At 42.7% G+C, this 15546-nt stretch overlaps 2 protein-coding genes across 13 annotated transcripts in view; both read left to right on the top strand.

Moving 5' to 3' along the window:
- CCDC122 (coiled-coil domain containing 122) overlaps positions 1-7099 on the top strand; it is a 65336-nt gene extending 58237 nt beyond the window's left edge. The window contains exon 7 of the transcript XR_009739851.1: positions 7012-7099. The gene's annotated coding sequence lies outside the window, so the exon portion shown is untranslated. The remainder of the gene's footprint in view (positions 1-7011) is intronic.
- A 6904-nt stretch (positions 7100-14003) lies between these two features.
- Positions 14004-15546, top strand: part of ENOX1 (ecto-NOX disulfide-thiol exchanger 1) — a 680109-nt gene continuing 678566 nt past the window's right edge. For 7 of the 12 annotated variants that reach the window (XM_061434507.1, XM_061434500.1, XM_061434506.1 and 4 more), the window contains exon 1: positions 14004-14092. The gene's annotated coding sequence lies outside the window, so the exon portion shown is untranslated. The remainder of the gene's footprint in view (positions 14093-15546) is intronic. The other 5 variants (XM_061434509.1, XM_061434505.1, XM_061434508.1 and 2 more) reach the window with 1 other exon arrangement.

Below are 15546 nucleotides of genomic sequence, written 5' to 3'. Positions count from 1 at the left end.
CTCTCAGTCATGTCCGACTCTATTTATTTGTTTTCTTACCTTGAGAACTTATTTAACCTTTCTGAAGCAGAACTTGTCATCTATAAAAAATGAGGATAATAATACATGCCCCATAGGAAGTGATTGCAGTATTTTGTCACAGTGCCTGAAATATAGGAGTAGCTCAATATTTGCTTAAAAATTAACTCAGAGCATAGGTGGACCCTTAAATAATTGGATATATGAAAACCTGGATTTGCAACTACAAAAAATTAGTTTGTTGATAATTATTTTTAAACAATTTTAAAAGTAAATAATAATAGAATTACCATAAAAAGCATCTATTAGTTCATTTAAAATTTAACAAAAATGACACTGTAAAAATGTTATTAAGTACAGTGAAATTGTGGAATAACAGGACACCAAAAGGAAGACACTGTTGTTTCTAAGTCATTCATTTGTTGACTCCTATTAATGGAAATTAGCTTCCCTACTTGAAGAGTAGGGAAACACCCGACAAGTATTTGTCTATAGTTTAATTTAAATAGGAGGACTGGTTGATATTTAGATGTTTAGGTTTGCTAACTTAGATATTTTCTGTGTGTGTGTGTATTATTTTGTGATATTCAGAGATATTCGTTAATATGTGCCTAGTCAGGATGTGAAAAGGTTAAGCAAAATGAACATAAAGAAGACATAAGGATCAAGAAATAGGGAGTTTGGACCCACTCTCCTCTGTCCTTTTCTCTGTGTGTCTCTCAGATCTCTCATTTGATATAAAAAGTTGAAAAAGTACTTAAAATCTCAGATGGTTTTATGGAAGGGATATTAAAATTGAACTACCACATGATATTGGCGCTCAAGAATCCAGGGTTATATATTCTACAATTTCTCAAAATGTTATTAGAACATTTTATCATAAGGTCTTCATTTTAAATAAGATTTTCTTCCAAGAGAAATAGTTTGATGGATGTTTTGTCAGTTTACTAGAAATTGAAAAACTGGACTGAGGATGCAGAGTTAGCTGAATTCACCAATATGTCTGTCTAACAAAGGCTGTGTGGGTGAGAAAGTGTTGGCAGTCTCTTGGATTGTAATCAGAATTGATTATGATTAAAAGAAAATAAGTTCAACCACTGACTTCCTTGAACCATTTTGAAAAGATAATTAGGCCAAATGCTACTAACACACTAAAATGCTTCTGCAAAACGAAAGCATACATAGAAAGGTGGTGGAGGATGTCGACTTTGTCCCTACACTAGTGCACATTCAAACACTTGCCTTGTCTTTGATTCTGGTACCACCAAGGGTTGATGATCACGCTAGCAACTAACGTGTGAGCAACCAGCCCCTTCAGCTCAGTCTCATCTAGGTGAGAAGATCCCTCACTGTTTCTAGCACATCTAAGAAAAGCATTGCTGGGAAATGGAAAGCCATTCTCATAGCCTTCCCTTCCTTACTCTCTACAGTCCCCAGCTCCCTTATTGCACAACCCAGCTTGCATGCCCAGCACTTTCCAGCGCTCAGTCTAAGCACCAATGTCTCAGAACTCTTGTATGCCACTAGCACAAACAGAGGACCTTCATAGCAGATACTCGGTCACATGTGTCCTGGTATCAGTGTCTGACTTCTGGACAACACAGAAGATTCTGGCAGTAACAAGTCACACATTTTCTTAATGAGAAGTGAAACTTTTAAGGGCTCTTCTAATGTGTTTTATAGGTTATAGTTGAGTCTATCAGAGTGATGGCTGTATGACTGGGCTACTGAACAGGGGTATCAACTTGTTGAGAGAACGATATGACTGGAAAGTGGGATTGACAACTGGCCTCACAAGTTGCCCTAAACGAAACAGAAAATTAGAAATATATCATGATTTTCTGTGGGCTGAGCAACAGCCTTGATGGCAGAGATACAGGCCTCACTATGGATTCAATAATTATTTCTTGAATCTTGCCGACAGGACATCCATAGTATTAATTAATTAATCAAACAACTGTTTATTGAGCACTTGCTGTGGGCCCCAGTCAGAGTTCAGTGCTGAGTTTCAAAGGAAAGAGGATAGATATGCTTCCTGATGTGTTCACAGACAGCCCCAGTGACAGCTGTGAAGTTCCTGGGGTATCAGTTAAGAGGAGCATGGGCAGAGGTTCTGCCCTGGCTGTGCTGCTGACTTGCCAAGGAACCTGAGAGCGGGCACTTAACCTTTTAGTCTCACTCTCTGCTTTCACACATGGAGGCCAACAGTCAACGTGCCCCATCCAGCTTCTTCACAGTGTCGGTATGATGGACAAACCAGGCAATCGATAGGAGAATGCTTTGAAAATTGTAAAGTGCCCATTTTCACCGTGCAATAGACAGAAATAATAATTTCCACCTATTCACCTCACATGCATGCTGTTGCTTTGTGGCATTTATCGAACAACAATGCTCGCTCCCTGGTTTACAGACAGAATTAGAGTTCCTGCCCTGTGATTTTAAACTAGGCAGACATGCGTGACAGAACGATGAGAAAACATTCAAGGTAGACAGTATTGTGTGATGATCATTAACATGTTTATAAAAGGCCTGTGAATTTCTTAGATGGCAAGGGTTAACGGCATTTTTGCATAGCCCTTAGGATATTTGTTTCCTGTGAAAAAATAATCCACATAATGCAAAATAAAAAGAAAGCTATAGGAGGACTGAAAAGAAATTGAGTAAAAAGTAGGGAATAAGTCAGACAAAGACAAACATCATATGATACCACATATATGTGGAGTCTAAAACTATGAAACAAATGAACTTATTTACAGAACAAAAATAGACTCATAGAGATTAAAAAAAAAAACAAAAAAAACTTAGTTACCAAAGTGGAAAGAGTTAAGTAGGAGGAGGGATAAATGAGGAACTTGGGATTAACAGATACATACTACTATATATAAAACAGATAAACAATGAGGACCTACTGTACAGCACAAGGAACTATTTTCAGTATCTTGTAATGACTTAAAATGGAAAAGAATGTGAAAAAGATACACATATTCATATACAACTGCATCACCTTGCTGTACACTTGAAATTTTGTAAATCAACTATATGTCAATTTAAAAAAAGATTATATGTCGATTAAAAAAAAAGAAAGGAATAAATAACATGGGGCAGTTGAATCCAACAAGATGCTCTATGCTTTATACTACTTTGAGCCCTCAATGGGGGAAACATCGATGTTGGTATGCAATGTACATCAAGGAGATTCTTTATTTTGCTCTAGAAACTATACTAACTAGTTAAACTCAGTTGACTGTGATCCTACAGTTAGCTTTGAAAATATTAGTATTTTTAAGTAGTAACAATTGTAATACTACTCCCCCAGGTATTTTAGTATCTATATGATGCCTTAGGTTTTACAAATATTTTACATGAACAATTAAATTTAATCTTCATAATAACTTCATGAGATGGGCATCACCATTATCTCTAATTTACAGATGAAAAAGCTGGGAAGGAGTTGTTAAAATAATTTACTGGAAGTAAGACAGTAAGAGAGAGACTCGTGGCTTGAACCCAGATTTTCTGACTCTTAGATGTGTTTTCCATCTTCATGTCACATAAAAATAAGTCAACATTCTAAAATAAGTTGCTGTTAAAATGTGCTGGAAAAAGAAAGAAACCTGGTAAATAAATTTAAAAGGAAACTTAAAGCATGGCTTGAACTTGGAAGCCTTGTACTTTTTACACTCATCTTATTCCATCTGTAGGATTTACAAGTCCATTCCATTGGTTTCTAGAGTAATGCAGTTATTAGTAGAATTTCATGAAATGGTTGTTTGGGGCAAACTCTGCCTTAAGGAATGCCACTGTGAAGATTTAATTGTGGATTGTGGTTCTGCATAGTTTTATGACATTTTCCTTTATAACATGGTTAGAATTCTCCAAAAAAAGCAAAAGAGCCCTGATGTGAGATTCACCAAAAAAGTTTAAAGCATAAAGCATTTAGTTTATTTTCATTAGTTACAGGTAGTCTATGTAACATGAAATCTAAAAAGAGAGTGAAAATAGCTTTAGAGAAACATAACCCAAATATAGTCATAATTGACATCTCTTTTCTAAAGAATGAAATAAGATTCTAGTTAAATGTCTAATTAATGAGAAGACTGTATAAGTAAAACACATACACAATCACATAATTATGCATGGTTGTAGCAAAACTTTAATGATTTCCTGGAAATCCTAATAGTCTTCTAGTACAAGAACAGATTACAGCATGGCCCCTTTGCCAAAGTTGGGGTAAAAGACAACCACCACTACAGTAACTCCTGAGGTAGTGCTATAGTTAAGGCTCATATAACAGAATACCACAGACTTGGTGACTTAAACAAAAACATTTATTTGCACAGTTATGAAGGCTGGAAGGTCCACGATCAAGGTGTTGGTAGATCCAGGGTCTTGTGAAGACTCCCTTCATGGCTTGCAGATGGCTATCTTCTTGTCTTAGTCTCACATGGCAAAGAACAAGTTCTCTTGTCTCTTCTTGTAAGGGCACTAATCCCATTCATGAGGGCTCCATCCTCATGACCTAATTACCTCCCAAAGGCCCCATCTCCTAATACCAATACTATCAATTTGGGGATTAGTCTTCCACATATGAATTTTTGGGGGGACGCAAACATTCAGTCCATAGCAGGTAGCTTAGGTCTCTCTCTCTCTCCCACAAACACACATACAATAAAAACAAAATCTTTAACTAAAGATCTTTTATCACAATAAAAAAAATCTTGTTTCTTCTCTCCCAGACTGTTGTCTCCATTTCAGAAATCTGAAATAAAAATTGTCTTACTAAAACACATGCTGAAGGCCAATTTCCCTTTCTTTTAATTTTTCCTTCTATAATTGTCATGTAATAAAACTATCGAAACATATCATCCTACTCTGAATTTTCTGTTCTATAGTATCAGAGAATCATATGACTAGAAGAGTACTTGGTTGATTATCAGTGTCTGCCTTTAGGAAGTACTGTGTATAAATACTTTCATTTAGACCTATTTAGATGGTAAAGCATCTGTCTACAATGCAGGAGACCCGGGTTCGATCCCTGGGTCGGGAAGATCCCCTGGAGAAGGAAATGGCAAAACTCCAGTACTATTGCCTGGAAAATCCCATGAACAAAGGAGCCTGGTAGGCAAACAGTCCATGGGGTTGCAAAGAGTCGGACACGACTGAGCAACTTCACTTTCACTTTAAGAGTTTCAGAGAGGACAATCCCATCATCTTTCTTAACTGAATTACAATGCAATCACTTTCTTTGTCTCAAAACTCTCCTTTATACTGATTTAATCCCTTACCACAGATTAAGAAATATAGAGACTGAATATTTGCATTTGAAAATTTGACTCTTGGACTATCTTAAATATAGAAAAGAACTTAAGTTAATTTACTTCCAAAAACTTGTGATTTTTATGATATGAAAATCACTGAATGTTTCAGGCTGGATCACACATGTTGTGACTCTTAATGAAATTTTCATGGTCTGGGCCTCGGTCCACAGTTTTACAGTTTCAATAAATTGAGGAGTGGTCTGGCCCTGAGCAAATGATTCATGCTAGCTGATCAGATCAGATCAGATCAGATCAGATCAGTTGCTCAGTCGTGTCCCACTCTTTTCGACTCCATGGACTGTAGCCCGCCAGGTTCCTCTGTCCATGTGGATCTCCAGGCAAAATGCTGGAGTGGGTTGCCATCCTCCTCCAGGAGATCTTCGTGACCCCAGGACTGAACATATATATATATATATATATATATATATATACACACACACACACACACACACACACACACATATACACACATACATATATACACACACATATGCATATGTAGGTATATATGTGTGTGTGTATATATATCTGAATCACTTTGCTGTACACTTGAAACTCATACATTTTATTTATTTTTTTTTAAAAACTCATGTCCGCCGTCATTTTCCTTAGAGTAGAAGCCTGTGATTGTAGACAGGCGCGGCCATGACAGTTTCCCCGCGAACTCAACTCATACATTTTAAATCAGTTGATTATATTCCAATTTTTTAAAAAGTTCATTTTACTGATCTTGAAAAAAAAAAAAACCTGAAAAACTCACCCATATTCACTCAGAGAGTGACAGAAGTATGATTTAAATTTAGCTCAATCTGATCTTAAATCCTATAATATTTTTACTGTTCTATGCTCTTTATCTTACTATTAAATATTATATTTATACCACTGATTTTAATTTGTGAAGATTAAAGGATATACAATATAGTATATTTTAGCATAATTCTATAAAGTATTTACTAATTAAATTAAAAAATATTTTGGTACTTAACTTTTCTTAATTATTCTGGTCAAATATGGCCTTGTTATATTAGTTGAAATAAAGGCTGACTTCTGAGAATTGGGGTCAAAAGAAATCAAAGTGGAGCACATTGACCCCTTCGCGCTTTAACCAAGCCAAGTCCCACACACGAGACGCATCCCCTGGCTACCCAGTTCTCATGGACTTGGTTCCAGAGCAGCAGCCGCGTCCTGTCTCCAGGTTTCAGACTTGCTGTTTCTTCTCTCACCTCACCTTTCAGAGTCAGTGCTGTACACATGGTACCTTTTCCTGCCTAAGACAACTTCTGAGTCCAAGGTGGATCTATAGACATAAACTTGCAGCATCTAGGACAGGAAAGAAGCAGGATAAATGATCCTGCACAACTCAAGTATACCTTTCCAGTTGCTGAAATTCTCTGATTTTCCAAACATGGTGGCTCTGATGAATGCCAGAGACATGTTATCAATTCTCTAAAACTTTTTAATGCATACTGCTATGCCATGTATGCAATTTCTAAGATTTTAGCTTATCTCATATGTTGCATTTTATTATCTCATTATTTTCTTATATGAGTTGCACATAGAGGGTGGTAACTTACTTAAAACTTTCATAATTCACAGTATAGAGTGTATATTCCTTAGAAAGCTCCTATAGATAATTAATCTCACCTTGTTTTCTTTCCTTCCTTCTTCTTGTCAGTTCTTTAGATTTCAAGAGTGATGCCAGATGTCCTGGTCTCTTGGATTGGCAGAGTGGGATAGGCTGAGTTGGAGTTGTTTTACTTTGGGAACTTGTGCTCTGTACAATTAACAAATCAGCAAAATTATAAGCATTGTTACATGTTTCATTAACAATGATAGCTTCCTAGGTAAAATAATGAGTATGCTCAGTTGCAAAAGCAGGAGATTCTTTTGGAATTACAGTCAGCATTTGTGTCTTGAAGGACTGTTTATGGACCCTGAAAACAAAATAAAACATACTTCCCAAATTTTGCCTGCAGCAGTTGACGCAAAACATGAACTCAAATAATTTACCTCCTGGCCAACCTTCTGTATAACTAGTAGATGGTCACTCCAGTGAACATTTTGGTTACTTATTGAAATCAAGAATCTTTCCTGTTCCATCAGGGAATTCAGTACCAGATCCAAGGTCAGTGCTGGACCACATCTTGGGGGTGGGGGTTAAGTAATGCAAAGCATCCACAGAATGGCTAGAGGCCAAGGAGCAGGGCTTGTGACTCCAGAATACGTCAGCTCAAGGTGAGATGAAGTTTTTAAAGGGTCACTAAAAAGTGCTCATTGTTAGATGTGTTCAAAGTGGGGAAGTACAAAGGAAAGGTTTCAAGGATGACTTGGTAAAATCCCATTTAAAGGACTTGCTGAGCAAAGAAACCATCCTGATAAGAAAGGGTATGAAAGGAAGAAAAAAATATGAAAACACTTTTGAACCTTTTTGTGAAAGAGTCTAATTATTTTTGCTAAAATGCTGGTGGCATATATTTAAGTGGCTGATATGTTGACTTGAATGACATTTTAAAAGAATAAAATGATGCAAAGAAAATGTCTGGAAGGATCCACACCAAAGTAGGAATGTTGGTTGTTCCCTGAGAAGGCATGTTAAACAACAATTGTTTTCTTCTTTATACATTTCTGTATTGCCCTTTTTCCCCCAGTGAGCACACACACTGCTTTCACAATTAAGGAGGGATAAACAGTGAATTATTTTTGTTTAAAAACAAAAGAAATTTTATGGTTGGCCTTAATCTGTAAAATAAACGTTCCTATAGCTAAGTTAGCTACTCAGAGCACCACTGGAGAAGCAGGATCTATGTGGCAGGAAAAACAGAGACTAATTAAAAACAAATGAACACAAAAGCTTGGGTTTTGCAACAGCAGCAGAATTTATAGAATTACAGCACCTCTAGAATTATGGAGCCCACAATTTCCTGCAATGTGTCTGTTTCTGCCAACTTCTGGTTGTCTGTGGTTTTCTTAAAATATCCTTGGAAGGGACTCCAAGAAATCATCAAATCAGTTCAACGTTCTCTAAGTTATAGTCTTACAAAGGCTCCAGCATTTCTATGGGAGCTGCCCATTCATGTACATGTTCCAATTTTCTGCCACACACTTGATTTAGATCCAAGACTGTGCAAGAGTTACTAAGCTCCTACATGAGAAACCCTTTCTCACGTTGTAATGTTCTTAACCAATGAGGTAGTTATTATTGTCCGGATTACACAGCAAGGTCAACTGAAGCTTAGAAAGTGAGTTGCCAAGGTCTCCCGGCACCTTTAAAAAGGTTAAAACTAGGCTGGGATTGACCTTGGATCATACACTTGGTGCTCAGTGCCATTTTTATATGACATCAAGACTACCGCTGGAAAAGTAAAAAGATGTGACTGGTAGTCCTGGTACTTGGTGAGGCAGGTTATCTAAATGGTCAACACATGGATGGGTGAGCTTTCCACAGCTCTAATCACATTTTGAACTCTGGTGTTGGAGAAGACTCTTGAGAGTTCCTTGGACTTCAAGGAGATCCAACCAGTCCATCCGAAAGGAAATCAGTCCTGAATAGTCATTGGAAGGACTGATGCTGAAGCTGTCCAATACTTTGGCCACCTGATGCAAAGAACTGACTCCTTGGAAAAGACCCTGATGCTGGGAAAGATTGAAGGCAGGAAGAGAAGGGGACGACAGAGGATGAGATGGTTGGATGGCATCACCGACTCAATGGACATGAGTTTGAGGAAGCTCCGGGAGTTGGTGATGGACAGGGAAGCCTGGCATGCTGCAGTCCATGGGGTTGCAAAGAGGTGGACATGACTGAGCGAGTGAACTGAACTGAATCACATGTCTGATTTTATGTTTGTGCCACCCTGTAAGTGGCAGGGGACTTCCCCTTAACATTGCCTTCACCTGAAAGCTTCTTGTTTCCTTGGATTATTGCTTTTCCTATTTATAAGTTTTTCATGAATTGAGTGAAGAGTTGTAGTTTCAAAAGCTCTATTAGCCAAAACTAAGTCGTGTTGGAGGGGACCTAGGTATACTTATGACTGATTCATGTTGATGTGTGGCAGAAACCAACACAATATTGTAAAGCAGTTATCCTCCAATTAAAATTAAATAAATTTTTAAAAATCCTGTTAATAAGTGAAAAGAACATAGGGCAAAACTAAGAAATTTTAAGGAGAGTGATAATAAAGTATTATAATAACATTATCCAAGAATAGACTAAAGGGTCTTTGTAGATATGGAAACTTCAAAATACATGGGTAGCCCTACTAACTTATGAATCAGTTGAAATATAAAGTCTATAAAATTGATTAGCATATTCTAATCAATTCAATTCTGCCCAAGGATCCCCAATGATAGGCAATTCACAGCTGCCGTTGCCAATATGGTTGATTTTTTCTTGTCCTTAATTTTCTTCTTGTCCCCAATTTAAAATTCAGAATTCAGCATCAGATGAGCTTTTCACCTTATACATCATGTGATAATCTAAGTGATCACTACTAGGAAATATGAATATGAAATATGTATATATACCTTGGCCACTAATCAGTTTTCAGTTGGTTTATTTACTTAACCAGTGGCTCACTAAGTCACATTGGTGATTCAAGTTTAAGTTTGTTGTCAAGTGATAAAGTATGCTTATGTTTACTTTTTTGTTTCCAAGAATAATGATAGCTGGATTGTAGGCTCCTTAGAGGCAGTGATAGATTGCATTTTATACTTTATTGGTAACAATCATGGCGTGAGGAGTAGTACTGATTATGAAGTAGGTTAAGACCCTGATGCTGGGAAAGACTGAAGACAAGGAGAAGAGGACAACAGAGGATGAGATGGTTGGATGGCATCACTGACTTGATAGGCCTGAGTTTGGGCAAGTTCCGGGAGTTGGTGATGGACAGGGAAGCCTGGCGTGCTGCCATCCATGGGGTCGCCAAGAGTCGGACTCGGCTGAGCGACAGAACTGAACTGAACTGATGAAGTAGGTACTCAATAGTGACTTGTGGGGTTTACTGATTTTCTTCTGCACCTTCTTGGCTTTGGCAGTTAAATAACTTATTAGATTAAAAACAGATGTAAGGATAGTAGTGTATCTACCAATTCAGTTCCCTTTAGCCATAAATATCAATGTGTAAAGGATCTATGTTATATGGGGGTTCTTACCCTGAGCTTCAGAGGGTGTTCCCTTAACTCTCTGAAATTTTATTCAGTTTTTTTTTTGTGTTCATATGTTCACTTAGCTGGGGAGAGGATCTAGAATGTTCTTCACTCCCAGGAAATCCATCATTCCATAAACTATTAAGAACAAGTGGTATTTAATATTTTCTCCTGCATCTCGAATATCAGCACTGATAACTCTGGAGGCCCATCTACACTTGCTTGGAATACACTATAACCTTTTTTTCTGATCTTTTACTTTCCTAAACATGCCTGATCTCCAGTTAGAATTAAGTTGCCCTAAGCATTTAATAATATCTGGAATAAACCAGTGTATAAAGCATGAAGACAGGGTAATTGAAACTTCTTCTTGTTCCCAGGCTGCACTCTTTACTGAGCTGGCATTTGGGTCCATGTGCAGGTCAAGGTATTTTTTATTATTTAAAACTCTAATGCACGAAGTGATCTGCGACCTAATTATGGGGGAAATTACCTGTATCCTTATGCACGCTCACACCACTAAACTCAACAGCGGCCTTTCAGCTAACGGTCCCTGTCTTCTCACTTGAAAGAATTTGGGGCAATCGGCTCCCAGCATGAGGAGTTGATTTTCGAATTCATGGTACATCTCACAGCCTAAATTTACCAGTCTTCAGAGGTAGAAAGCTTTTGTTGTTTCTGTAGATGGACAGAATAGGTTAGTTAGTTGTGGTCAAATCAGTTTAAAGTGTTTCTCTACACACTCTACCCTTTTCCAGTCCTGTATTTCTAAGTTAACGTTTAACTCGGTTTATTGCACCGCTGCGAATTTTTTAAAAAGGCAGTTATGTTAAGGAGCATTCCCTTTTAAGGAAGAAAAATCAAACCTTTATAATTATGCTATTAATTCTCAGTTTAACTGATAATAACATATGAAAATGGATCTTTCAGTAGAACATTTTATTATTATTTAGTGTTTAGCTAGCATGAAGAGCCATGGTTTATAGCATTTTAATCCTAGCTCCTCCTCCAAACGTTAAGTGGGTCAGAAGCACTTTTAACTCTTATGTTGTGATTTTTTTCTATTGTTTATCTTTTAAATTAACATTTATTAGGACTGCTGCAAGCCTACATTCTTGTTTTTAAATTTTGGCTTCTTGTAAATGTTTTTGTTTTTACAAGGCCAAGTCTGTTCCCTTTGGTGCTCATCAGAGAAGTTATGGCTTTGTTCCATTCTTCCATCCTACCAAATGAGCAAGCTCTTGGGAAGCTGTTGAATGAAACCCTTAAGGCATCTTTCTAAGCAAAATAAAGCTTTACAATTACACTGGAAGACTTTGACTCATACCCATTTTAAAGGTTGGCTGTCAAGAGTCCATTTGGAGTGTCAGAGATTTTCTGCTCCTGCAAGTTCTAGAGCTTCCTTTCAAGTAAAAAATTTAAATATCCACGCTTTTAACTTAACAAAAAAGCACATGAATTCCATAGCACAACAAATGGCTTCCAAAATGATTGTAAATTGAGTGACAGAAGACAAGTCATTTAAAGGGACTCCCACTAGAGAACACAAGGCAGCACCCAAATAAATCCATTTTAATTTTCACTTTATTTCCGTTCTGCTTCAAAGCTGTGATATCATGAGTGGAGAGAGAAGCAGCTCATAGAACAGCCCGAGTTCAAACGCACTGAAATTTAGTATGCAATGTAAAATCGAGGACTTCTGCTTCTCAGAGGATAATTGTGGAAATACCAGCGTGGAACTGTGTGGGCTCGGTGCTACAGCAGAATTAGAAATCTGAGATGACCCTGCATAGATTGGCAAGTAGCCATGAAGTAATGCTTTTTACAAGAAAAAGCTTGTACCTGACAAGCTATTAGAAGCGTGCATTTCTCTTAAAATTCTCTTCCTGTCCTGCACGAAAAAAAAGACATTATAAACTGCTAATGAAATGTGACTTTCCGATTGAGAGACCGGATTCCCCCAGGACTGAAATGAAGCACTCTTTAGCCTTCTCACCCGGGGTGTCCTCTGGGGTTCCCTGCAGAGTGCACTCTACCTGCACCTTGGCGAGACAGCACTAAGGGTCAGTATTCTCTGCTATCTTTCTTTGCATTGGGGCTCAGGCCGCCAGAGGGGAAATAGTCACACACACACAGGGTAATGGCCTAAGTGAAAATCAAGCAAGCCTGGTGGGGTGGTAATGACTTTCCCAGCATCCAAGCCTTTGCCTTCAGGACATGTGAAGCTAGAAAACAATGTCATTCATTTAATGTTTATAGAGAACACACAGAGTGCTCGGTGCTGGGCTCAGTACTGGAGGACATGCAAAAGTACTCGGAACACAACCCCTGCCGGCGGACTCAGACGGGTTATTTCAAGTATCAAACACACCTTATGACCTTTTAAGAAATTCTTGAGTGAATAACAGTGCACTCCGAATTTAAAATAAGCAGGGAAAAGAATACCGCTAGGACGACAAATCTTTTAGGAGAAAAGGCATGTAAATGTACTGGGACATTTTATTTCTGTGATATAAAGTGTAGCCTGGATGAGTGAGAGAGTAGCGGTTTAAAAGGTTTAAGAGGCGCCAGGCTGGCTGGTTCTTGGAGAAGCCGGACTTCAAAGCAGCAGTGTTCAGATGCCTTACACAGTAAGCTGGCTCCGAACAAAGAGGAACCCAGCACTTTTACCTGGGCAGTGGATAACTTTGAGGAAAAGTGCCCCCCGAAGGGGAAAACAGGCAACGTTCCGCCCGGAGCGGAAGCCCCCCACAACCCTCGACTCTGCCTGCCGACCGCACCCTGGACCGACCTCACCCCCGCTCCCCCGCCCGGCTTCCTCCACCCAGCGGAGGCGGCGGGCCGCGCCGCCCGGGGTCCACCGCCCACCGCACGCCTGGAGCCCTTGCGCACGCCGGCTGCAGCCGGTAATCGGCCACGTGCGCCCGGGTTCCCCGGCTCGGCCCGGGGCGCTTCCACGGTCGAGGTGGCAGCGGTGGGGGTCTCGATCCCTGGCCTCCGCGCCCAGCCAAGAAGTGCGGACGGCGGCGGCGGGAGCGAGCGGCCCGGCCCCTCCCCAGAGCGGGCAGCGCGACCGTGGGCTGCGGGCGCCGCCTCCGCTGCGTCCGTGGCTGCGCGTCCCGCTCGGTTCAGCCCCGCTCGGATCCGGAACCTGCGCGTCCGGCGCGGCCGCCCCCTCCTCCTCGGCGTCGCCCGGCGGGCAGCTCCTCCCCGCGGCGAGACGCGCGTTCGAGCCTCCTTCCCCGGTTTACGGATTCCCGAGGCAGGAGAATTTTGCCTCGGTCCCTACGAGCATCTCTCGGCCTCTTCCCCCCTCCCCGTGGGCGCGCGCGCGCACACTCACACACACTCTCACACTCGCCGGCGCGCGTGCGCACGGCCGCGCGCCCGGAGCCGCGGAATCTCCGGCGCCGCTACTCACACGGGCTTCCAGCCGCCACTGGGCGTCCTCTGTCTGCGGCAGCGGCGGCCGAGGCGACGGCGGGGAAGGCGGCTGCAGCCCGGCCCGGTCTCAGAGCTCGGCGCCCAGGACAGAGTCCGGGGAGAAGCGGAGAAGGAGGGCGCGGAGGCGAGGAGGAGCCGCGCCGCGCCCGCTCCTGGTGCCGCGGCCCCAGGTAAGCAGCTCCGGGGGGCCCGCAGCATCCCTGGGGCGTCCGGGCTTAGAGCGGGGGTTTCGCGGTCCCGCCCCCGCCGCGGTACCGGGATCGAGGCACGGAGAGGAGTGGGCTCGGGGCGGGGGAAGGGGAGAAAGGAAAGGAGCTCGAGGTGCGGCCGGGAGGGAGGGGTGCAGGGGAGCGTGAGGGGCTTCGGCGCAGCCGCCCGCGCCCTTCCCTTTCCTGTCTCAGCTCCACTAGGCTCACTTTTACAAGCCTGGGTGGCGGGGTGGGGGGGGGGGTGGGTGGTGCCTGGCGCCCCCGGACAGCCGTTCCGAGCTCTCTCCCCCGCCGCCGCCAGCCAGTGTTGGCTCCGGGATCCGCGCCCGCCGCGCGCCCACCACCTCCCGTACACCTTGGACAGCGCACCCCGCCGCTAGCGTCCCCCAAGCACCGCGCCCCGGTCCGCGCCCGGCTCGCGCAGCCCTCCCGCTGCCCTCTGCTTTCCAGGTCGTCACCCTCCCGCCCAGCCTCCGTCCTCCTCCCAGCCCTGGAGGACTTCGTCGGGTGCGGGCCTGAAACTTTCCTCCCGGTCTTGTCTGAGCCGGGTACTACTGTTATCTGTGACTGTCCCCTTACTCGGGGGCGGGGTGGGGGGGAAGTCCGACGTTGTGGACTGGTCTTTTTTTTTTTTTTCGGCGGGAGCATGTCCCGCCCGAACGGGCCAAGGCAAAAGAGGAACTGGGCAGCGGGACTCGGGGGATGCCGGGGTGCAGAGCCCACGCCTCGGGACCCGGACGCCCGCCGCCTCGCAGCCTCCCCGCCTCCCCGGACCCGACACGTGCGCGCCTCCCACGGACGCGGCCCCTCCCCGACCACCCTGCGTCCTCCCCCGGCATGGCCAGGGCCACCCCATAGGTTGGACACCCGGGGCTTGCGGGTTCTGATTGGCCGAAGGCGTAACCCCGCCCCCTTTCCGGAGGGGGTGGTCCGGGAGTGTTGTGGTTGTCAGCGGCGGTGCGCACATGGGGGAAGTGGGGTCGACAGGTAGGGGAAGCGAGGCCCCTTGAGTCCCCGCGACCCACTGTGCAGAGCTACACTCCCACCCGCTTTCCTCCAAGTACACGCCTGCATGTCTCCTTTCTGTCTTTTTTCCCCCCAACATTTTGCTCCTATGACATTAAAAAATCAACTGGCTTGTAGCCTTTCTTTTATTAATATTGTATTTGTTCGGTGGCGGAGATTTTTAAAGCAGATCTAGAAGAATCGGGAAGACAAGTGTTTATGGGGAGGTTCGTGGCAAACTGCAGGTTTGAGTCCGGTGGTTTGCAGAAAGTAATGAGTGTCTAAGGAATACGGAAAAGGTGGAGAAAGTGGGGAGAGCATATTTCTTAGTGAGGTCGGGATACAGGTGAACAAGCTTGAGAAGCTGCGGGAGAAGGAAGTGGGTCATGTGTGGGGTGAGACCTGAAGGA

Source organism: Bos javanicus, chromosome 12 (genome assembly GCF_032452875.1).
Source record: "Bos javanicus breed banteng chromosome 12, ARS-OSU_banteng_1.0, whole genome shotgun sequence".
In the NCBI taxonomy this organism is placed as follows: Eukaryota; Metazoa; Chordata; class Mammalia; order Artiodactyla; family Bovidae; genus Bos; species Bos javanicus.
Note: the sequence above shows the minus strand (reverse complement) of the source record. Positions and strands in the feature narration are given on the sequence as shown.